Here is a 26,145-nt window from a genome sequence, read left to right as displayed (position 1 = left end):
CGTCCTCTGCTTGTGTTTGCCTCATATTTCACTTTAAGCAGACTCTCCTAATATCCTGTCATGTCTCCACAGAGAGAGCCAGAATTAGTTAATAATTATAAACCTCCTTACAAATATCAAGTGTCACTGTGATACGTAAATATGGTGATGGAGGCAGAGATCTGTTGAGAATTAAATGAGAGCCAGGCTACCTAAGTAAGAGGCTCTACCCACTTAGCTCTGAGAGGAGGGGAGAATCCACCTACTGTAGACAACTGTGATCTGGGATGTGTCTCTTCCCAACTTGTGCTGCTCCCCTACCCCTTGGCATTCCTCTTGCCTGCCTCGACTTTCATGCTTATCTTTGGCTTTTGAAAACTTCATAAGCCAAATACTCTATGCTTGTGATGGTCTTTGATGGATCAGCTTGGCCAAGGTACATACTCCATTATTCAAACACTCCTGTAGGTGTGCCTGTGAGGTGTTTTATAGATGTGACTAAAGCCCATAATCAGTTGATATTAAGCAAGGGAGATTAAAATAATCCTGGTGGGCCTGATTCAGCAGGTGAAAGATCTTAAGAGTTGAAGAAGAAGAAATTCCACCATTTGACATTGAGAGAGTTCCAGCCTGTCCTTCCTGACAGCCTGTCCAGTGGACTTCAGACTTATTGAGACAGCCTAGGCTTCTCAATCATCTAAGCCAATGTCTTGTGATTAATGTCTTATATATTATCTACTGATTCTGCTTCTCTGGATGCTATCTGACACCAAATTTGGCTCCAAATATTATATTTGTTCCTGGAGCAGAGCTAGAACTTGTGTGTGGAAAGTACAGAGCAGTTTCATAATTAAGAGACAAGATGGTCTGGGTGCCTGGGTGGCTCAGTCAGTTGAGTGTCTGACTCTTGATTTCAGCTCAGATCATGGTCTCAGGGTTGGTGAGATCAATACTCATGTCTGGCTCCACCCTGAGTGTGGAGCCTGTTTTAGGTTCTCTCTCTCCTGCTGCTTCTCTCCTCAGCTCATGCCCTCTCTCTCTCTCTCTCTCTCTCTCTCTCTGGTTGTTGAACAACCAGGATGGCCTTCTGTCAGAGAAACTGTAGGAACAAGTGATTTCATGATGCTTTATTGGAGAGTTCTACTGAGTGGAATTTTGGTATGGGTCATAGTAAACTCTGCTACCAACAACATTGGAAAAAGGAGCAGAGACAGAGGAGGGAAGACCTCTCATTCACAGACCACATACTTAAGGGAAGAATTCTTGCATAGTCTGCTGAAAGGCTGAGACCCAAGTCCCTTGAGCTCTCCCTAGCCTGAATTGTCTCTGCTAATGAAAACAGAGCCAGAGGATGTCCTTTTTCTTAGGAGACTTTTCATATCCATGAGACTATCTGAACATGTAAGCCATGCCCATGTGAATCTCAGGAAGCTCTAGGAATCCCAATATTTCCAGGTCTAATCCTGGAATTTAAGAGATAAAGTAGAATTGGGGAAGTGAGAACAGGAAACCAGTGTTAACTGGTTGGTGTGAACACTTACCAATTAGGTCCATGAAGTAAAGGCATTACGTAGAGACTTTAGAGCTCCCCAGACCAGCAGCATTATCAGGCTTTCTAAACTGTTCCATGCTCAGCTTTCTTATTTGCAAAACGGAAATACTACCTGCCTTAGACTTTAAAGCAAACAAAGTGTGGTAAGTTCTAGGCACCTGGAAATGATGTTCCATAAACCTTATCCCCCTCCAATAAGCAAAAACTCACAGGGAAGTTAGAACTCTTGTAGGAGCCCCAGAATGAAGATTTTTAATATCATATCCTACTCCTTGACTTCTGCACATCTTTGCTGAAGCTTTTCATGACTATTTGAGATTTTATTATATTCTTCCCCTTTGTTCGAAGATGAAAATCATTTTGCTTTCTGCTCTGCTGAAAAGTCCCTAGATTGTGGGTGCTCAGTAAGCATCAATTATACCGAGAAAAAAAAACCTGATGGTTATGATGGTGCAATAAATTTTTGAAGAACAGAAACATAGAACTTCCCTAGTATCCTGAGTCAATGATAGTCAGAAATAGATTCTAAAACTGCTGACCCATTGTCCTATGGTCTGCTGGCTCAAAGGGTCTTTCTTTTAATACCTCTATATGTAATTAAGTGTTCAGTCCTTCAATCATGCATTTTTCCTCTGCTTGTAACTTTTTTGCTGATGGCCAAGGGCATTAACTCTTTCCTTCCTTAGGCAGTGGAGCCTTGGGAAAAAACTCAAAGAGAAACTCTATAACCCTGGGAATGTACTACAAAAATGTAATTGAGGAGACTTTTATTGGCTAATGATAGAAAGAGTGACCCAGCAAGTTTGAAACTGAAGATGAGCCTCTAATCTCAGTGATACATCAAATACAAAAGTTACATTTCCAAATTCCTGGAAATATCACATTTCCTCATGGTCTTTCATTGCTTTCTCTTCCCTAGAGATAGGTTTTCCCTGTTTTTTAAAATGAGTTTACTTTTCCCCCAAGACCCTCATAAAATTATTATTTCACCATACAAGAAATTCTCTGAGCAGGAGGGTGAGGACAATAATACACCACATCGTTACCCAAGTCACATGGAATCCCTCAATATGTGATATGAAATTCAAGAGAGAGGTATACTCTGGATTCTTATTTTGTATGTTCTCCTCCGGTGGAAAGGGGCTTCGTCTCCAATTAAGAGCACTTTCAAAAGTGTGCTGTCATCATGTCAGAGAGGAACATGAAAATTCAGCCAAAGTGAATTAATCCATTGTTGAGAGGTAGCTGAACAAGGGAGTAGGTCAGCAGATGAACAATTTTGAGAAATTAAGTTGACTCTAGCAGTCAGAATTTGGCTACCATGTCTAAAACAGAAGGAAAACCTGAAAATGTGTTCAAAATGGGTTGCTATAGGAATCTTTTTATTCTTTGTTGATGTTTCTGGCATTAAGTCGTCACCTCTGTTAAGCAGCGCGGCCTTGTTGGAAGTGGAAAGCAGTACAAACCCCCTTCTCCCCGATAAAACCAAAATACTGGCTGTAGAAGTGATTGTGATCCCGGTTGCTAAGACCCCCTCTGACCAGCCAGAAGAGAATTTTTGTTTCTGGCAGCACCTCAGTGACTTTACCCAACCTTTCTTCTCTTCTCTACCAAATCCATCCTCCTTGAAAAAAGGACCAGGGATTAAATCTCTTAAATTAGACACTGCCATCCTGGCATAGAATTATCATGCACAAAAAAACAGATGGAACCAAACTGTCAAACTTCAGTTGAGCTTTTCTCTTCTGTTCTCTCACTCTCCCTTCTCCTAGAGCCTTCAAAGAGATTATGGGTAGGATACACAATCAGTTACCAAGACATCTGGGAACAGGTGGTTAACTAAAGTAGCCACAGGTAATACACCACCTTCCCTTGGAAGAGAAGCACAAGTAGGTACAGCATTAAATGCAATCCCAAAGACACTCCTGGACCCAACCAAACATAAATGTCCCCATGGTCCCCCTTGGCCCGGCTTTTAACAATGGGCTTCTTCCTTTGGATTTACAGGTATTGTGTCCATAAATCCATGTAAAATAGTAATATGTATATGTATATGTATATATTATGGGGTAATCTGCATTTTCATCATTGCATCTTTTTATATTTACCAAATTTTCTATAATGTATATTCTACCACAATCAACAAAGAAAAACCCACTATAAATATCGTTGGTGTTTAACATTACAGTGTGCTCACACCTTCACTTCAGCATTCAGGAACACACTCATTCATGTTCATATTGGCTGCCTAGCATGTGTCAGGCACAAAACATCATCCTAGAGGATTTGTTTGTTTGTTTTTAAGAGGTCAAGGCCTTACGTAAAAGGGACAATAGTTAGAAACAGATTAATGGAGAGAAGAAGGGCAAAAATAGACCCAGAAATAACTCAAAAGTTGCTAAACCGGAATGGATATTGATAATTATAAATTATATTAAGTGGGAAAAAATCATAAAAGGATAGTCACAAAGTTCCCTCAACTAAAAAATCTCCTGCACATGAGACAAAAAGGAAAATATGTTGGAGAGGAGTATCATGCCCACACCTAGACTGGGTAGGGGGCATAGATGGCCATAACTCATTTTACCAGTGGGGACTAACCAGTTGGGACTTTTATTCCCTGGGACTGAGGAGGAGTGTACTTTCACTTAGATCAAGACTCCTCTTGCTACCTGGATAAAACCTGGGTTTGTTTTTAGCTGGGAAGAATGATCGTGAGGCAGTCATTATCACCAAGCTCTGTCACAATATTCCTTCTCCTATCAGATAGAAAAAAGTAGAACAGCATATAGCTGGATGTCTGTAAAGTGATTCAATCCACATCTAAATATCAAGCATACTGTACTACTTAAAAAAAAAAAAATTCCTGAGGGGTTCCTAGCTGCTCCTAAGTCAGTAGAGCATGCGACTCTTGATCTTAGGGTCACGAGTTTGAACCCCACGTTGGATGAGGAACCTACTTTTAAAAAATAAATAAAGAGGCGCCTGGGTGGCTGAGTATGTTTACTGTCCTACTCTTGATCTCGGCTCACGTCATGATCTCATGATTTGTGAGTTCAAGCCCTGTGTTGGGCTCTGTACTGAGCATAGAGCCTGCTTGGGATTCTGTCTCTCCTTCTCTCTGCCCCTCCTGGACTCACTCTCTCTCTCTGTCTTTCTCTCTCAAAATAAAGAAATAAACTTAAAAAATTTGAATTAAATTAAAACAAATTTTAAAATAAATAATTCATTAAAAAAAAAAAGAATTGTGGGTTACCTAGCTGGCTCAGTTGGTACTGCATGTGACTCTTAATCTCAGGCTCATGAGTTTGAGCCCCACATTGTGTGTAGAGATTACTTAAAAAAATAAATAAATGAAAATAATTTAAAAAAATAAAATAAATAAAAGGATTTCTAAAACAGAGATTATGTAATTTCTTTCAGGAACACCTTCCTGGGACTAATTTTATTTCTTGGGATATTAATTTAGTCTCCTTTTGAATTTTTCCAAAATTCATTTAAAAATATGAATTGACACATGTTGTTAGACTTGTTTAGCAAAGTTCCATGTTTTTTGAAACACGTAACTGTAAATTTTTTACAAAAGGAGATCTATTTGAAATGAGGTTGAATAAATGTGCCATTTGTTGTGCTATGAAATGTCGACAGGTGACCTAGCTGAAATGTTGCTCTGTTTTTCTTAAAGGATTCTTTGTTCTATCCCTGGACATAGGCGGTGTTTTTAATTTTAGATCTTTTCCCCCAGAAATAAATCTGAGATAATACTTCTACCCAAACCCTCTTCAGAGACCATTTTAAGTGATCCATGTAAGCTACTCTTAAAATTTCCTTCATCTCCATACAAAGTATTTAATTATGTGGCATAAGAATTGAAGATATTTCTTCCTAGCTATGACTCTTAGTTTTTCCATAAAGCATAGTATGAAAATGTACATTGAAAAATCTCCCGAGTATATGTCCAGAAATGCCATGGGTTTTTTCCTGACAACCATTTAACTTGGGTGAGGGAAGTGCTATCTATAAAATTATACATATGACAATGAGTTTCCTGGCCTTTTTTTGGCCTTAAAATTGCGGTGCAAAATGCTGAGACTATCTCTCAACAAAAGCACAAAACTGCGTTGAAAAATACGGTAAAAAAAAATAATAATAATGTGAAACTTTTAGAATTTTTACTTTTAGAAATCCTATCTGGGCACCTTTAAGATATTTTTCAGATTTCTTTATGTTTTAATCACGGACCAGTACAGAATTTAGAAGCTTGGATTTGGGGTCAAATATATAAGATCAACCCTTGCTTCTATCTGTTATTATTTGTCTAAGTGTATGCAATTTGATGGGTTTCTTTGAAACACAATCTTCTCATCGGTTAAATGAGAATACAAAATTGCTAAAAAAAAAACCCACATAATTGTTTCAAATGGTAAAATCATAATTCTCATTCAAACATAAAATGAATGAAAAAAAGTTACAGAGAGTGAAACAGGCAAACCATAAGAGACTCTTAAATACTGAGAACAATCTTAGGGTTGATGGGGGGTTGGGGGAAGGGGAAAGTAGATGATGGGCATTGAGGAGGGCACCTGTTAGGATGAGCACTGGGTGTTGTACGAAACCAATTTGACAATAAATTTCATATTAAAAACAAACAAACAAACAAACAAATAAATAAATGTTAAAAAAAACAAAACGTAAAATGAATGCGTGTCAAACATTGTTCTTTATCAATTAATTAATGAGGAAAACAGTTGTTATAACTGACATAAAGCAGCATTCCGATCCACAGACATGTACATGCCGTTACAAATGCCAAAATGAATTTGCTAATAGATGCAAATGTGGCCAATAGGCATTAACTGGTTAACGATTAATGATTAATTTAATCAATTTCACTTCCACCCAACAAATTTTATTTGCATTTCTATTAACAAGAAATCATTTGTGTTGTATCTAATTTCTACCACTTCCAGAGTTGTACAGTAACTCAGACAATGAAAGATAACCCAGACAGATGTGCTAGACAGGGTGTACTAGAATTCTGCAGGTCTCTACCCACAGCATCCATTGCTTCAAGGGAAAATAGATGCACTTGAAAACATTAAGGCAATTTTAGGCAATAATCAGGTACCTGAGTCTAAAACTAAACTCCTTCTCATTTGCAAGAGTTTGGCTCTTGAGTGTAAAACTTTTTCCTTCATTTCAAACACTTTTTTTTTTTTTTTTTAAGAGAGAGAAAGAAAGAATCCCAAGCAGGCTCTACATTCAGCGTGGAGCCCAATGTGGGACTCCATTCCACGACCCTGGGATCATGACCTGAGCCAAAATCAACAGTGTGACATTCAACCGACTTAGCCACGCAGGCACCCTCCATACGCTTCTTTAAATTCAAGGAAGAGTCTTTACTCCAAAGCAGAAAGGAGAGCATACCAAATGTGATGACTTTTCCTCGCTCTTTCCAAGTCTGACAGGAGGATGATGAAGATAAAGGAAGAGGAAACCCAGATTGCAACTGAGTGTGTTTTTTGACACCCACCTCTGGGTTTTACCTTAAGAAGGGCAAGAGTAGCTCCAAGATGGCGTTCCAGATTAGGATGCTGAGAGCGGAAGACAGTTTGGCCCTGTTTCCCTCTTGAAACTCTGGGAGGAGGCAGCTTTACAGTACTTGCTGCTCCTATGTGGGGTTGCTGTAATACAGAAACTATGGCCACATGGAATATTTAGGGTGATAAAAATCCTAATATACCAACCCGCATCCCCTATGCCCTCAACCTGGCTTAGGGGAGGTCTCCCACATGCATGTCCCAATGCACACAGTTGGGGTATGCCCAATGCAGGGTGAGAAGAGGTGGATACAGAGTACTAGACCTCCTTGTCAGAGCCCAGGACTCGGGCGGCCGGAGATTCTGGCACTGCCCATGGGTAGATGAGGCTAGATGCTGTAGGAAAGAAGCCAGAGACAGACATCTCCACAGAGACCAGAGAGTAACAGAAGCGACACTCAGACATCCAGACAACTTCCCGAGGTGGGTGAGGGGCAAAATCCTTGAGAGAGGATTACATATAAATATAAAGTTTGTCCTTTCTAATGACTGAGTCTAAACCCTGAATTGATTATTTACCCGAAAGTGTCTCTACTCCAAACCACAATGACTGAATTGACCTGAGCTGGACAGCTTGTTACTTCTACTACAGATTAGGCAGTAGGCACAATGGTGACACCCGTGAGAAGGGACAGTGTTGGTGTTTGAAAAAAATACTGTGGAATAAACCCATCTTCCCCAACACCTTATTAGCATTTTGCGAGACTCTCTACTGAAAGACTCTCACCTTCTTTCATCTATTACAATGAGTTGTTTATACAGGTATTTCTCCCTTACTAAATTCTGGCAAGGTCTGTGTTTTATACATCTTTTGTACGTAGTAGGTACTTATTGAACTGAGTTTTTTTCCCCCTAAATTAAAGCTCCAGTATTTTTGTCCTAAGGAGAAATGCATTCCCTATTCTGGAACAATTTCAGAGCTAAATGGGTATCAGTGATCCTTAATTATATTTCTACCATGTATTTTCTAACTGCAAAATCATTAAAGTATGTGTGCATTTATGTGTGAATGCACATACATATAAAGTGATGATATAACGTGACTCAGAGTGGCTTGGTTGCTTCCAAGTTGACCAGGTGCCTTCACCACAAGGCCATGGTCATGGTATTGTATTCTGCTGGGGTATTTGAACAGTAGTGGCCTAACGTTTGGGCATCCATGCTTCTGAAGTAGATGTGTGCCTGGCTCTTTTCACGCAGCCGACCATGTTCAGGTTGCTTCCAGCCACTACATACTAAATTTCTATTCAGCTGTCCAAGTAGTTTTATCATGCGTGGGCTGGATCATTTTTTCCCCCTGACATGTTAAAATTAACCCAGAACTCATCATCGCATAAAGTCGCTGAATTGTTCTTTCCGATAGACATTACCTCTTACTTAACAGTCTTGTTTTTACCTGCCTGAAATTGCAGTGTCTGGCATCCAGAAGTACCAGCTGCGTGAATACAGGACGACACGGGCACACGAATCTCAGCCTCACGGAGTGGCTACTTGGCCCATGGTCCCACCTGACCCCGAGGACCATAAGTACCTCCCAGAGCACCTGCTGACCAAGCACACCAAGGAGACCGTTGGGATGGCAGCAGAACCCTGACGTTGTAGAGAATGGGATCAAGCGCCGCCCCCTCTCCTCTGGTATCTTCCCATTTTGGGTGACCTTTGCCTTACTACTGATTCTGCGTGCTGACTCAGTGCCCTTGCTCCATTTGCTGACATGGGTCATTCTTCTTTTAAACCGCTCCCCACAATACTTGACTGCATCCTGAGAAGCATTATCCTTCTCCCAAGGACCTGTCTTCTACTTATTGAAGGTGGTCTCAGGCTACAGAGGTGAGTACCATTTCTGCTTCCCTTTACCTGACTCTCTCCCTGGGTACGAACCAGATGTCTCCAAGTGCTAACTCTGTTGTCTTAGTTTGCTACTTGCCTGCTTTAAACCACAAGCCAAGAGAAAATGTCATGACCCATTGTGCCACCTCTGCTCTGTGACCAATTCTAATGACACCTTTAGGGCTTCATGCAAGAATGTGCCTTACCAAATAGCCCGAGATATGGTCAAGTTTGGGTGGACTGTTTTCTCAGTCCCTGTCACTGTTTTGTTTTGTTTTGTTTCTATTCTGATTGGCTAAAATGTAAACTTTTATGACTACTGGAAATGTTTGAGCCTCTGTAATCTAAAATATGGGGTCTTCATAAAAGCTTCCTGACTTTTAAACTATAACAATCTGAGTTTAAAACGCTAAAAGAGATGCTGTTTAAACAGCATTTGAAACATATTTATTGAAGTTTAGGACCACGTGACCCAACTCTGCACAACATATTCTTATTTTAGATTCCATTACAAAAGATGACTACCATCCATGGGGAGGCTAGTTTGCCTCCTTGGCTTATAGAATTTAAGCACAGGTCATCTGTGAGAAGAAAAATCATTGCTTACAAACAGGAAGATGCAGCTGGCTTGTATCATACCTATAACTTAAATTATTAAAGTTAAAATATTTAAAAACAGCACCTGGACCTTATAAAAACTCTATGTTATAGATGAATTCCAAATTGTTTAGCAATACAGTCATGATGGCTTATATTATTTTCTAAGAAATTTCCTTTTAAAAGTAAATTATTGTTTGATGCTTCCCAAAGTTGATTCGTGGGTAGAGTTCTAGTCCGAGGAAAATCTGCTTTCATTTTTGAGTGACAGCAACATGAAAGAAACATACTTTTACCTCCTTAGCTGTTTTTTCCTTAAAATTCCTCAAAAACGTCTAACCCCTGAAAATCAGGCAGTTCTTACCAGGTAGAGCTTGATGAGAAAAGCAAATTGGAAAAAGGTCTCCAAAATGCAGTGAAGTGGTTTGAAAATGCCAAACTGCATACATGAAATAGAAGATTGTCTTGGCTAAAACAATAATGGTTTTGTCCCAGTTTATTACAGCAAACCAAAAAGTCTGCTGACAGTTATCCCTAGATACAAATATAAAAACGATCATTCTAGATAACTGGTGAATTTGGACTTGAAAAAAAATTAAACAGAACAGGCGATTGAAAGGGTTGTTGGACAAATTCTTTCCAAGGTCTTTCGGTCTTTGTCTGTGCCTAGTAGGTCAGGAATCTTGTGTAGAGAAAAACTGCGAGGTGACCAGGGACTTATGTAGGTAAGTTGTGTTACCCTGGACTCTTCTAATTCTCCAGTTCCGGAACTATGCGTCCAACGGGGATTCCTACAAAATAGTGAAGAGAATACAGAGAAATGTAGTGTGGGATTCACTTGCATCAGTTATGTTCTTTTGCATAATTTACTTCAGTTTTGTCCAGTTTGTATGGTGGAGACTTTTAAATAAGTGCAATGACAGGAAATAATTCTGGCCAGTTAATTTTCAAAAAGGTGTGTTGTTTTTGGTTTTGCTCGTAACCCTTTATACAACAGAGTAGAGTTTTTATTTCTGGTTTAGAATCATTCAGGGTCTCATGGTCATAATTCTGGACTTAAGTTCTCTTTCAAACATTATATATGTGTTTGAAATGTAGGTGATAGGGCTGAGCGTGGAATATTTTCAGGGTGCAGCCCGGGAGTTGCTTTGGTTTAGCTTTGTGTTTTACATGTTCTATGGTGCAAGTTTCTTCCCATCTTGTTCTCTTCTTTCCTTTAAAAATGAATTACAGTAGGACACCTGGGTGGCTCAGTCGGTTGGGCGTCCAACTTTGGCTCAGGTCATGATCTCACGATTCGTGATTTTGAGCTCCTTGTCGGGCTCTGTGCTGACAGCTCAGAGCCTGGAGCCTGTTTCAATTCTGTGTCTCCCTCTCTCTCTCTGCCCCTCCCACGCTCACCCTCTGTCTCTTCCTCTCTCTGTCTAAGATAAAACAAACATTAAAAAAATAAAAATAAACAAATATTACATTGTGCCGTTATATGAGCATCTCCAAAATACATATTTTTAGATAGTACCTCTCTTTATATATCAATCGTACAGGTACACAGTCAGTTTTACCAACATTTTGTTGAGCTTGAAATCACATTCAACCTATTAAAGGAAGCTGTCAGCACTCCAAGCTGAAAGTACACAAAATCTGGAAAATACCTAAATTAGAATTTTGTTGTCAGTGTTTACATAGATACAACAGGCACACAGAGAATATGTACCCATCACGGACAATTTTTGTTTGTTTTTGTCTAAAGCACTGATTCCAAAAGAGTTTAGGGTGAAATGCACAGCATGATAATAACGCATCCTTCTGATCAGAGATCAAACTGTTATTCCATCTGCAAAAGGTACTGACTGGGACAGAAGACAATCAGCCTATCAAGTTAGCAGAGAGTGATAGACTCGAGGTTGAATTTGCCCTGTGTACCTGTGCTCCTTTCTGCATCATTCATCATAGAAACTAAACAGTGAGAGTTTGCTCAATGCCAGACAAGTGCTGGGCACTGGGAATACAAGGTTAAATAAGACAGCAGCCCTACCTTCCAGAACTTACAGTGGTACTGCAGGAAGAAAGGGTTAATTGGTAAACTGACCTGTCTTTGCTTACTACTATATCCCTATACCTAAAATCTCTTCTTGGCAGGTAGGAGGTACTCGATATTCGTGGAATAAATGCATAAATAATGAAGGAATGAAGCCTTAGAAAGACTTCACTGAGCAGGTGTCATTTGAACTGGATACTGATGGAGGAGCTGGGGATTTAGCAGGGGAAAAAAAAAGGCAGGACAGAGAACTGCAGGATGAAAGAATATAGGCACACACAGAGAAGTCAGGAAGTGGTAAAGAACAGCGAAGGGGCCTGCAGTGATGAGAAGTCCACTGAGGCAAAGCGGAGGGAGCATGCGCGTGCACGTGTGGAGGTCCAAGCCACTGAGCCGTGAGCAGTAGAAGATCACAGATGGGATGAGATGTTCGGATGCATGTAGGACCGTAACTGGCAGCAAGCTGAGAAGCAGGGGGCTGGGACAGGAAGGGCCAAGAGACCGTGAGATCTGTGAAGAGATTATGTGGTATGTTAGTACCGCCTTCTCTCATCCTGGCTTCTTGGGGTACACCAATGGACTGTGTTGTACCTCCCAGAAGTTAGGCTTTGGAAAATCTGGGCCAAAGAGAAGAATCCGAAACCAAAAGGAGTCATCCATAATGATAGAATGTGCAACACCATAGCCCGTATTTAGAGGAGACAGTTTGGTCAGCAAGCCCTCCATATCATTTGGATTACAACCTGAAGGCAACAGGGTACAACCCTCGATAGGAACAAGAATACTCATGTTATTCTAGATTCACTATGAATTCCATGTTCGACTCAGCAAACCATACAATTTACAAATGACAAACCCAGGCACATTTTAACATGGGAACGAGATTCCTCCAGCGCATCTGACGAGGAACCACAGTAATACTAAGAAAGTTGAGTTATGGTAACTAAACTGCACAAAGTGAATTAATCTTCCAAAAGAGACCGTCAAATGGCAGTATGAAGAATATAATTTGAGGCATCACATATTTCCACTCTCCTTTTATTTTCTTTCTGATCATGTTGAAGAGAAACTTGTGAAGTTTATAGTTTTGGTAAAAAGACAAAGATTATGTGTGCACAATTTTTAATCCTTTCTGTTTACACTCTGGCAAAAAATCTTTCAGTTTTACCTTCTTAAATTGGATTTTCTTGGCTCATTGCAATGATTTATTTATGTTTTGTTGTTTCTATTGGCATTTCAAGGATTGCGTTTTTAAGGTGCTTACCATAAAATAAACTTACACGCTGATAAGTGTGGAGCCCAGCAAAATTTGAAAACCACACGTTCACAATGAAACAGGGAAAATGTCAAAATTCACAAATCCAAGGTAACCTTAGGATGAAACCAGAAATGTTGCAGATTCTGTGTGTATTGGTTTGCCTTCTTTCACGTATACGATGGAAAATACCAGAAGCTACAAAATGAGGTCGTATGGAGAAATGAACACCTCCCAGAATTGAATGTTCCCATCTAGTCTCTAAATATCCTTTCGGGTTATTGTTCCTGTTGCCTATCTTAATCCACACGTTGTGGAGATATTTTCCCCTAAAAAAACACAAAAAACAAAAAACAAAAAACAAAACAAAACAAAACAAAACCCAAAAAACCAAACTCAACCCTTTCTCAGATTTGTCAGGTAATTTGAGTGATGTGGAATGGAAGCTTTGCTAATAATATCCATGTGATGAAGTTTATTTCTGTGTTTTCATTTGATTTGTATTGATCTTGAGCTGAGTTATTTGTTCAATCTTGGTTTAAGACAGATTTCTGCAGATCTTTGCAGGTTTGCATTAAAAAAATAATGCTCTCTAGACATTTTTCCAGGCCCAATAGTTCGTAAATTGTAGGCTGGCATTTTTAGCCTTAATATATGAGAAAACTAAGTCTGTGTTGATATCTTGGTCATGATTTAAGACTACTGTCTTCTATTTTTAATGTTGTTGAAAATGATTTCCCTTCATTTTCCATCATTCCAGTTTATTTCGTATGCTTGCAACTTAAGAGGCAAGACATGCATTTTCCATTCTGGCCACTTGAGGGAATCAGACTTTAGAAATGGCAGATAATTTAGATCTTTATTTCCAAAGATAGGAGAATAAATATTTATTTGTTGACAAAATGGTTCTTATGTCACTTAGACATCAAGGAGATCACAGAGCCCAAGTTCTGAAATAAATTACTCTTTATATACTTCATATCCAGGTGGAAAAAGAGGAATTGCTGATGAATGGGAGTCCGGGGAGGTACTAAGTGAGGGCCCCACGTACAATTTATGATCAGCACTCTTGGACTTCAGAATGATTAATACCGTCAATTCTCTCTGGAATAAGAGCTGTTTTAGCCCAGGAGAGGACTGTATATTACTGTTTATAGAAGCAGATAACATCAAAGTAACCCATGGCTTGTGTTAAGCAAATACAAAATTCTGGGTCAACGCAAATTAATCCTAAAGGAGTAAAGGAGAGTTCTTAATGACTGTGAGATCTATACATTATCACTTTTCATTCAAGTGGTGGAAAATGGTTGGAACTATTGATGAGATTTGCAACCGACCTCCTTTGCTGCATTGTGCTAACAGCTGCATAATAACATATTCTATGATAGAAAGCCTTATTATCTATACATCTATAGTTTGTTAATGAAGTGTAGAAGTCTATACAATTTTAAAATTACATTCGGGAGCTTCTGGACCATTTTAATATTATGTTTCACAACAAAAATGCAGCAAATAACATTATACTTTATATATTCTTACACTTTAAGTGGCTGTGTGGATGGATGAATTAAAGACTGTTCTCTTATCTACATTATACAAAACAGATGTTATTTCAAGGGCATATCATAAGTAGATTTTTTTCTCCAAATGATGTTACTCGGTGAATAATGGTATATTCTTTTGGTTTTCAGGAAGATGGGAAATTTGTAAACAAAAGAAAAATATATGTAGACATTAAAATTTAAATGTTTTATGTACACATTTTAAAGAACTTTTGGGGATTTTGAGTACAATTCAAAGGAACTGTGGATAAAGCAAACATTTTTCTGTTTCTCTTCCTATACAGTTGGCTTTTGCTTTAACACATGTTTATCCCAAGATTTTTAATTATTTCATTGCCCCATTTGGGTTATGTCACATATCCATCTTATTGTTTCCAAATGAATTATGGAATGCCAACCTTCTTCAGATAAGCATAGTAATAAATTAAAATTTATTAAAATCAGCTTCCCATGCTCTGCCTGACATATAAAGTAACATCTCCCTTTATTTCTCCTACTGCTTCAAGTCTTACCAATTTCAAAAAGGTAGGAATCTAATTGACTTGAAATTCACATCCTTTTTCTTCTTGTTCAGAATTTGCTACATGTTGAGAGATAATTGGCAACGGAATAATCTGCTAATTACTTAATCCAATCTCTGATTGAGTAAATTGATTTCCTTTGGAAAACACTCAGAGGAAAAATAAACTAGTCAATGAAATGTCTCTGTAGTAAAGTTTTGAATTATTTTAATATTTAAAGATTAGTTTGCTTAAATCAGTGGCTTGAACTCAGATTCCTAAGATTAGTATTTGACCATAGGTTTTATTATATAATTTAGGGCAAAAAAGATTATCCTAGTCTAAATGATACCTAAATGACAACTTATATTGTCCCAATCAGTGTTCATATGACATTTTTATTATTCAATGTTTACTAATTTGTGTGTATTTCCGACAAGTCATGTAAAATTAGGACCCACTTTGTTCTCTCCAGTCATGAAACGGTGCAGGCTTAACCACCCTGAATGTGAGCATTCAAACAGTAGTCTTTAAAGCACTGACTGCTCATACTTAACGTGGCTGAATGCTATTACAGAATCATGAATATATGCCATTTCTGGTGTGATTTGCTTGAAAACTTATGTCATAATGTAAAAGATGTTATCATTCTTTCTCTACAGGCCACATTTTTAACATCATAACCCAAATGCTTATAGATCCTTCTAATGATTGGCTAACAACTAGTCAGCTTGGACAACCGAATTAACCTGTCCAGTGATGTCTTTGTAACGGTGTTATTGTTACATTAATAGGCTCTTTGTATACCATTTTTATTTGTCAAAGCATTTCACTTCTTTGGATTTTGGTTAATTTTTTTTTTTATGTTTTATTTATTTTTGAGAGAGAGACACACACAGTGAGAGCAGGGGAGGGGCAGAAAGAGGGAGACACTGAATCCAAAGCAGGCTCCAGCTCTGAGTTGTCGACACAGAGCCTGACCCAGGGCTCAAACTATGCACCATGAGATCATGACCCGAGCTGAAGTTGGATGCTTAACTGACTGAGCCACCCAGGCGCCCCTTCTTCTTTAGATTTTTGTAATGGCATGAACCAATCAGGGAAGATAGAACCCATTTGACAGATGAGAACCCTGAGTTCCAAAGGTCCAGTCAGGCCTAAGTCATAGGGTCCAAGGTCAAACAGCAAGTTATTGTGATTCAGGAAAAGTACGCAGGTATTATGACACCTAGGCAGAGATTCTTTTTATAAGCTAGCCGCCCAAATGATTTGCAGAGTTTTAGTGAAGCTGTTTTCAAAAGCCTTGCTTGCATAACAGATTATTTCAACATATCTATAAATATCATTCATATTAGGTAATAGACAACCATTGGGATTCTGATCTGGCTATGATCGTTGTTGTTAAAAACCCATGATAAAGAAAGATGCTGCCACAGAAATAGTAACCAGTGTATTGTATTATGAAGATGACTTTGTTTTGTTTTGTTTTGTTTTGTTTCACCGCTTTTTATATTCAGGGAGGGGGGGGGGAGAAAGGAATTCATTCCAATATCTACCAGTGTCTTTTTAAATAAAACTTTGTAAACTGTGTATTTCCATACATATTTACCTACTGTGTAAATTTCCAAGCCAGTCTCTATTAGTAAGTAATGGCACCTTACCTTTCAGCTGTGACATGGTAAAGAATTAAGTCAACTTTTCTCAAGTGCTTCTTCCACTGTTCTGCTCCCCCTGCCGACACACACACAAAATGAATACCTCATATTTTTCTACCACTTATAAGGGGTAAAAAAAAAAAAAAAAAAAACAAAACCAACCCACTGCACCTTCACTGGAATAGTAGGATGTGCATGCTACTTATACGTGGAGTTTATTCCACCCCTGTTAGAATTTGCACCTATCACTTTTCTTGGGTTCTTATCTGTCATTTTAACAGTACTAGCCACTCGGGCTACCCTATCCGTTGAGAGTTTATAGTGACTGTAAATCTATTAAGCTACAATTTGCACATAATAAAATGAAACAGCACGTAGTTAAATGAAAGGCTCAATTCTGAGCTGCCGAACATTTTCCAGGAAAAGTCATTGAAACTGCTTCTGCTACTGCTCTCTGCCTTTGAGAAATTCAATCATGCTGATTGAGGAAACCTGGAGAGAGTTGGCCGTTCCTTCCTCCTGTTCATAATTGCCCTGTAGACCATTTAATCATCTGTAGATGAAACAAAGCTGGGGCTGTAGAGGGCCGGAAACAAAGGCATGCGCTTATCAATTGCTTCCTACCCACCCTGCAGAGCCGGCACCCATCTCCGAGCCTGCCTGCCGTCAGGCAGGGGAGCTACAGGCAGACTGGATCTTCCGGTTGTCAGTACGGTGGACTTCCTGAATGCCTTTATTTTATTACAGTAGAGCGCACACCAGCCAAGTTTTTAAGAGCTAAGTTCAGAGCAGAGAATGAGGTCTTTCTACTTGCTGGAGAATGCAGATGGGCATAGATACACTAGCAAGACAAGAACTTGCTGGGTAGCGACTTGACAAGAAGAAATGAAAGAAATCCTGGTATTGACTAAGCAAAACAAAATGATTGACCATGAATGACCATCCGCAAATAAATTTCAATAGAAGCATGACATATATCTATGCCGCAGATATTATCTGTGACATAAACAACCAGGTGCGATGTGTGCGTATTTTGGCACATTACCCTGAAAGCTTAATTTTTTTTTTGTTAGAACCGGTTTCGTTGCCCCATGTTGGTGGGTGACCTTGGCCCCTAGCGCACAAAAGATCTGGTCAGAAACCACATGCCCGGTTTTATTAAGTAAGAAAAGAAGACAGGCTGGCAAGTGGAGACACTGAGAACCAGAAAACCTGATACATCGTACTAATTGACTTGGAATATTAGCTTTGTGTAGTCACAAAATGCCTTTCCTCCTGAATGCAGACAGTGTGGCCAACAGCTTAAACCCCATAGGTAAGTGTGCGAAGCTGTCATAAGCTACTATACCTGTTTTTAAGAATGAATTTGGGTAAATATTACATTTAACAAAGAGTTCCCTAAAGAATAGTTACACTGTTTGGAGCTGTCCGTTGGATTATTACAAAACAATCTTTCACATTTTTCATTTTTAAGCTTTTCCTGTCGGCAGGAAATTTTTGAGGAATTCTAATTCTAAAAAACACTCACTTCTGGCTAATGCGTGCCAATTAAGTTCTATTCACTGAATCAACAGTTCTCTGTTACCTGTTTCTTCAGGTAGAACGTTGTCTGATAGCCCTGCTCTTTCCCAGGCTTCTGTGCAAGGACCTTTGCTGCCTCCAAACAGTAGGGACACCTGTTTTCTGAGCAAGGAAGGCCAGCATCTGAAATCTTAGGAATGGGGCTGCTATTGAAAAAGGGGTGCTTGATAAGGCAGCCTCAGTGATAGACAGCGGAAATTTGATAATGAAAGGAGATGCTTAATAGATTAATCTGGTGTGATTTGCCAAAACACAGGGTTTTCTGGAAGATTATCCACACTCGCAATAGGAAGCCCTTTGTTTTGTGAAAGTCTCCACTTATCATTGTATTCTTTATCTCAATAAGAAACATAATGGTTTACTTGTTTACATGCATGGTAGATATATTCAGAGCTGGGCTGTGGGGCTGTGAACTCCCTTTCATTTGAAATGTTTCCAGCGTGCAGGTTATTAGCTAAGGGGGAACAAGCAGTTGGACACATATAAAATTTAAATCTGCCTTGCTTAGATTGGCAGAAAGGACTGTTATTTCATCCACTGGGAAAAGGTTTTATTTCCTGCTCAAATACTTTCGGAGGAAAATCACAAGCTCATTTGTAGCCATCATATATGAACGTGTGTATGTTTTTAGAGCTTAAGTGGTCTGTCTACAGAAATGGACTTCTTGCTGTCAACTGGTTATTTTCCACTAAATTTTAATTATTTCATTAGCTTGTCTTGCTCCTTCTGTTTTGACCAACTGACCATAAAGTGTGACTTAGGCCTTCACGTTATTTACATTGACCGTGTGGCTCAAATCTAGCCCTTGATGCATCTTGAACAATACCGCTTTGGTTTCTGGAATTGATTTTTAAATATCTCACATATCCGGCGGGACAGGACTTCCAAAGCACAGTGCTCCTACTCTAAAAATAAACAAAAAATATCCCCATCGTGGAACACAACTTGATTAAAGCTCTCCCAGCTTTTTTTTTTTTTTTAAGCAACCCTCTCTATTGACAGAAGGCTTTTTTTGTTCTCACACAAAATAAAGCTTGCCAGAGGAAATAAATATCTGTACATTTTAGCACAGATACAAAATTTTATATGCTGTGCTCCCAGAGTCTCCCTGCTGGGGTTCGAATGATTGTGTCTCTGACCTTTAGTAAGAATAGCTAACATGTATTGGCTGGTTATAATATGCTAGGCATTGTACAGGGAACTTTTTAGAGTTATTTTTAAATTTTATTATTATTTTTTTTAATTTAAGTAATCCTTACAACAACGTGACCCTCACAACAATTACTCTCTCCTTCACAGGTGGGAAACAAATATGAGGTCAGTAATTGCCTAAGGTTGCAATCCAGCAGTTACAAAATTAGGGCTTGAACCTAGGTGCTGGGCCATCTGGAGCGTGTGTTTCTGGCTACTCCGTTTCATTGCTTCTTGGGTCACTTGACTTTCCTTGTTATTCAATATTTAAGGAAACGGAGAGTGAGGGAGGGGCTGGTTATTTTTATAGAAGTGTGTGAAGAAGAAATGATTCCCAGCAGGGAAGTTTAGGAGACAAGCAAAATACACCATCCACTGCTTTACTCTGCTGCTCTTGGAGACTTCAGGCCATTGAATGACCTTCGCCAGGAAGAATCATTACATCACATGTGCAAGAAGGAGAGACCGGAGGATATAGAAATAAAGGAAAGATAGGGGTGAAAATCTGATAAACCTATCAAAGGACAATGGATCTCCAAAGAATTGTCTGTCTAGACCAACTGATGGCTACAAACAACAGTTGCTGTCTCATTCAGCTGAAAATGGATCCGTGCTGGGAAAAATTACCACCAGGTCACACATGGAACCATGTGAAAATGGCATCATGCCTTCTTTGAACAGGTTTAGAAGTTGAAAGCCCTGGAACTCTGGGCTTTGCAGTTACAGTTTGTGTGTCCTATTTTACAGTTGGTTGAGGCACATGTGGCTCTTCTGTCTTTCTTTACCAGTCCTCTAGTCAACCTAAATTGGGGCTACTACTCTTGTCAAAAAATAACTTTTCACTGGGGGATAAATCTATATCACATATTTTGAAATTGCAGTCAAGTGGCCTAAATTAAGTCTGTGATTTCATTTTGCAAATGTTTTCTAAGATGCTTCCTGATTAAAATATTTGTCTCAGAGTAGTGTCACTATACTCATCTATTTAGCATTTGATTTTGTTTTATATATATATTATTTATATAATGTATAATTATATAAATTTATATAAAATATAATATATTATATAATATATATTTATACAAATATATATTATATAAATATATCTATAAAATGAAATCAAATGTATACATGTGTATATGCATACACGTATATATGTATACATATGTATATGTGTGTGTATGTGTGTATGTATATATATATATATATACACACATACATACATACATAAAAGTTTTTCTAATTTGAATCACTTTGATCAATCTAAGAAGAGTAACTGTCAGTCATTCTGGTATCTCAAGTGCAGCAGCACGTATTTTCAGTTTATTTATATAAGGAATATGCCTCCTCTGAGTTGTGTTTCTGAATGGAAACGTATGGCTGCATGACCAGACCTGAAAACCATGGTATTTCCTTTTCATAGATGTTAAAACACCATGAATAAGCAGGATTCCTCACCATCAAGCACCTTCATGGTTAATTAAATCTCTGCACAGAGACACATAGAAGACTCGTGTCTCTGTGGTGCAGTAATGGAGTCCCAGGGATAAACACAGGAACGAAATTGCTTGTTGGGCTTGGAATGTTTTCACTAGAAGCTGACTACTTCAAATAACTTATTTTTTGTTGACTCTAATTATTTATGTAGACTGGAATGATTTTATTTTCAGGAATGGCCATAGTCGTTTATCCTCCAAAACAGCAATGAGGAGTCCCATATGAAAAAAAAAAAAAAAAATTAACATGAAAAGTCACATTAAATTCTGGCTGCACACTTATAGAAAGCTTTGAATAACATTAAAATCTCCATTTTGTAAACTTTTCTACCCAGTTTTAGTAGTAAGTACAAGCCACATGAAGTAGGATTGTTTTTGTACCTTGAGGATTCAGACAATTCTGCCTAGAATGTCTTATTTATTTTTCTTTATTATTATTGCTATGTTATTACTTATAATGTTTTATGTATTATTTGAATTATTTCTTAAATGTTGTCTTTTTTTGCACCAATAAATGTTTTCTTTTCTCCTGTATGAATACTGTCAGGCTTCCGCACAAAGATCAGATCCTACCACATAAACATTCTCTACAGCTTTCGCTGGGAAAATACACATCTACATACTGACTATCTCTCAGATCTCTCCCCTTGAATGTATTTCTTCCACCATCACTCTTGCTCATTCCCCCATAATTTTTCACTGGGGCCACGGTGGCCCCCTACCTAGTTATCACATCTACTCTGGTGTCCTCCAATCCATTTTCTACCTTGCAATCAGAGGAAGTGTTCTAAAAGTGCAAAGCTGATTGTCATTTTGTTTCAAACACTTGAAGGCTTCCCTTTGCTCCCAGGATAAAGCCTTATAACATGGTAGATACCCATAACATGTTAGAACCCCTCCGGCCTTTCTCCTGCTACCCTCTCGCTCCTTCCCTGCCGTCCAGGGACACTAGCCCTCCGTCGGCGGGTTGAGATCACCGTGTTACGTCCTGCTATACAGGTTCTACACACGCTCTTCAACCAGCCTGGATTATTTTTTCTTCTCCTGTCACTTTCCTCAAGGAAGCTTCTCTTCACCTCTCTGAATCAGTCACATCTTTGTATGATCCCTCTGAACCCTGGGACCCTCTCTTCTATGGTATTTATTGCAGTAGCACCTATATACTAACTTAACGTGTGTCTCTTCCCTGCTGGGGGTAAACCCCAAGACACTATTCCAAGGACATGTCCTCCCTGTTGTACTCATATAGCAGGCACTCAATACAGATATGTTGAATGATGAATTAACAGATTGAAAAATGAAATGCAGATTTTGCTAATATATTGGAGATAAGTCCCAAATTAAACTAAACAACCTAAGCTGATAACTCTTTTCATGACCAAGGATGAGTACAGTCTTGTCTCACAGGTAGTGCTGTCTGAGGCCTGGTCAACAGATGGTGAGGCAAAATAGAACAAATATCCCTCTTGCACACCAGCCTAGAAATTGGGATCCCCTCCAATAATATCTGGGCCAGGCAGGTTTGTCAGCCCTTCCCAGGGATACATCTTACTGTTCCCAGCCCATGGATCCCCAGGGTGTGTACCCAACACTTTCCAAATGTGTAAACACCAGCACTGTGTTAACAGGTGAGCAAGTGTAGGAAATGCTTTATGATATCATGCTCTGCCATCTTGTTTATTCAACAGATTGGTTCTGTGCACACTGTGTGCCTTGTAATGAAGTTGATTCCCAGAAATTGTGAAATTTTTCAGAAAAAAAAATGATTTTATTGACAGTTTCAGTGAAGGCAGGGGAGAAAGTCCTTGTTCCGACAACACGTCCAAGCTGCAGCACCAGCTGCAGAGAAGACTATCAGCTGGGAGGGTAAGATCTTCATACCACTAGGGACATAAGCTTCTTTACGCAGTGCTGCCAAGAGACATGATAAACCAAAGCCCGATCTGAAGTCTCATCCCCAGGCTTTCCACCCGATGACCGGTTGTCGCGACAACTCATCAAGACTTGTGGTAGGCTTCTATTCAATAATCCCAAGATGTTCCAAGCCCTGTGCTCAGGTCAGAGTTCCTGCCCTCAAGATCCTTGTTATCAACCAAGGAGATCTGAAGCACAGAAAGGTGAAAGACATTTACTGTACCAAGGGCTGGAGAGTTGAAAGAATTCTTCATGGAGGAAATTACACTTGAGCCCAACCTTGGGAAGGAAAGTAGAGTTCACCAAGTAAAGTTAGTGATAAAGAACATCTCTGGCAGAGGAAAGAGCTTGACCCAGAGGAGGAAGCTGTGAGACTGCAAGGCAATCCACAGAGCTGAAGCTAATTAATTGTGGCTGGAGTTCAGTGAGGAGGAAGGGCAAATAAAGGAGTTAGAAGGGGGCACCCAGGTGGCTCAGTTGGTTAGCGTCCAACTGTGGCTCAGGTCATGATCTCACGGTTCGTGGGTTCCAGCCCCACGTCAGGCTCTGTGCTGACAGCTCAGAGTCTGGATCCTGCTTCGGATTCTGTATCTCCCTGTCTCTCTCCCCCTCCCTGCTCATGCTCTGTCTCTCTCTGTCTCTCAAAAATAAATAAATGTTTAACAAAATTAAAAATAAAAGGACTTAGAAGGATGCTGCTAATTATCTGTTAGTGGATCATGGATGAGACGAGTAGTTGTTGCCCTTCCTACATCGTTTCCACGTGTTGTTGTCTTTTCTCTTCAAGTAGCATTGTACATAATTTAATTGGCCCTCCCGTGACCTTTATTGCAGCCTTCAGGGTTGCAACATCTGCCATTCTATTGAGCATTATGTGACGGTGGAAACGGACAATCTGGAGCTCATACTATTAGTATATTAGTTTAATATTGTTGCATGACAAATGACCAAAACTTAGCTGTTTAAACAACAAAAATGTATTCTCTTACAATTTCCCTAGGACAGAAGTGCAGACACGGTATGACTGGATTCTCTGTTCAGGGTCTCACGGGGATGAAATCAGTGCCATCTAGTGCTGCCATTCCCAGTTAAGCCCCTGGTTCTCTTCCAAGTTCATGATTATTGGCAGAATTCACCACCTTGAATTGCTAGGGCTGAAATCCCTGTTTCTTTACTTACTCTGAGGCAGGGGACACTCTCGGTTTCTAGAGGCCACACATAGCCTTGGCCTCCTGGCCCCTGTCTCTTCAAGTCAGCAGCCATGCCTGCCTCAGATCCTTCTCATGGTTGGAGTCTTTGACTTCTTTTTCACCAATGATAAGACACTCCCTTCTTTTAAAGGGCTCAAGTGACTAGGTTAGGCCCATCCAGGTAACCTCCCTATTTTATGAGCATATAACATAACCTAAATATGGGAGTAAAATCCATCCTATTCATAAGGATTTTGCAGGGACAGGCAATCTTGGGAATCTTAGAATCCTTTAACTCTGCCTACCACAACGAGCCACTACAATGGCTGTGATTCAGCTTAGTGTAAACACAGGATGCGATGACCATGAAAAGGCCCCTTGAAACTACCTGCGACCTGCCCCCTACACTTTACCCCACAGGCCTACCATCAGAACACTGAAGTTCTACCACAGATGATACTCTTCTGGTTTCACCAACAAACCAAGGGACACTGTGTGTAGAGGCTACATAGTGACCAAGAGGAAAAGGAAGACAATAACTGGAACATTTCTCTCCAATTCTTTCATATGGCTTTATTCATGTGCATTGATCTGGAATCTCTGGTTACCAGCTGAGATACTCTAGTAGACAGTGATTGTTTTTCACTGTCATGTATTCATTACCCTTCTAGCAAGAGCATTCTTGGTTTCCTTTGTTAACCACCCCTATCCTTACTCTAAGTCTGTGGGACTTGGGTGGGAATAATCCCCTGCCTCGTAATCAGGGGGGTATGGGACCCAGATCTGCCTGTGAGGATACAAAAACTCTCTGGTCACAATGACTTCCTCAGGGATGTGCGTGTAACTTAGCCTGAGACAACTGATACCAATAAGTCCTGAATTTTCACTAGAACTCTCTGGAAAAAGAAGCTCTCTTTTAATGGTGACAGAAGGCCTTAAGCAGCCATTTCTTAACTTCGACACTATCTGCATTTGGGGCCCGACAATATTTTGTGGAGGGAGAGGGTTTTGTGCCTTCTACCTACTAGATGCCAAGAGCACTCCCCACCCCCATCCCCAGTTACAAAAAAGTGTCTCTATAAATTGCCAGATGTCCCTTAGAGGACAAATTCACCAACTATTGGGAACTTCTGGCTTAGAGCTACCGGCATCCATCTGTCCACCAAGTGGAGGCTGCTTGAGAATTAAACCGATACAGACAACACAGCTGAGACATGTTGAGGAGCAAATTCTGATGACATCAGCTGAACACTTTTGAATCTTTTCTTGTGAGATATTCCCTAGACTTTTTAGTTGTGTGCAGCAATAAAGTCCCTTCTCTGCCTATGCCTCTTTGGTTTTGGTTTCTTTTTACTAAATCAGACACTTTGGATGCCATGTAGCCTGGGAAAAAAAGATACCAAAAAACCAATTTCAAGTAACTACTAGAATTACTCAATTCTAGTGAGTCTAGGTCAAAGGCATAGGAAAATGAGCTGGTTAAAGAATAAGTGGATGGAACTGAATGATAAACTGCATCAAATTCATAATACTGTCTTTTTCTTGTCTAGAATGCTTCATTTCCAATTTGTCTTCATAGCCAAATAAGTAGTAGTTGCCTGACTAATAGCTGTCATAAGCCTCTGAAAGGAGAAGTTCCCCCAAAAGGTACTAAAAAGCGCATTCAGTAGGACTTTTTCAGGTGCCAGCTAGAGAAACAAAACCCCAATTAACTGAAACAAATGTATTGAATCATCCAAAAAAGAAAAAAAAAAAAAAGGCCAGGGTGGCCTAGAGATGGAGTCGACCCAAGCATAACTGAAACCATTCTCCTCACTTTCCCCAAATCTCTGCTGCTCCCTGAGCATCGATTTATGCTTCCATTGATACAAAATAGCTTCTTAAAATGACACAAACATAGCCACCAATGGCCCCCCAGTGTTCTGTCTTCCAGCTATGGAAGAAAGACCTCTCTGCATCTCTGTATACCTCAAGTTCAATCATGTTAGTTCACTGAACAGACTTGGATCTATTATCTTTTCCTGGATCGATCAACTGTAGCCAGTGGATGCGGTACCTCGATGCACCCTGTGCCTACTGTCTCTAACCGGTGCTGTGGGGTCATATGAGGACATGGCAAGCCTCTGTAGAAACCATATGGACTGAAGTCGAGGATGTTCTTGGAAAAAGGGGGAAGGAGTTTTGAGCAGTCATTTTGGAAGGAGA

Source organism: Neofelis nebulosa, chromosome 14, assembly GCF_028018385.1.
Source record: "Neofelis nebulosa isolate mNeoNeb1 chromosome 14, mNeoNeb1.pri, whole genome shotgun sequence".
Classification (NCBI taxonomy): Eukaryota; Metazoa; Chordata; class Mammalia; order Carnivora; family Felidae; genus Neofelis; species Neofelis nebulosa.
Note: the sequence above shows the minus strand (reverse complement) of the source record.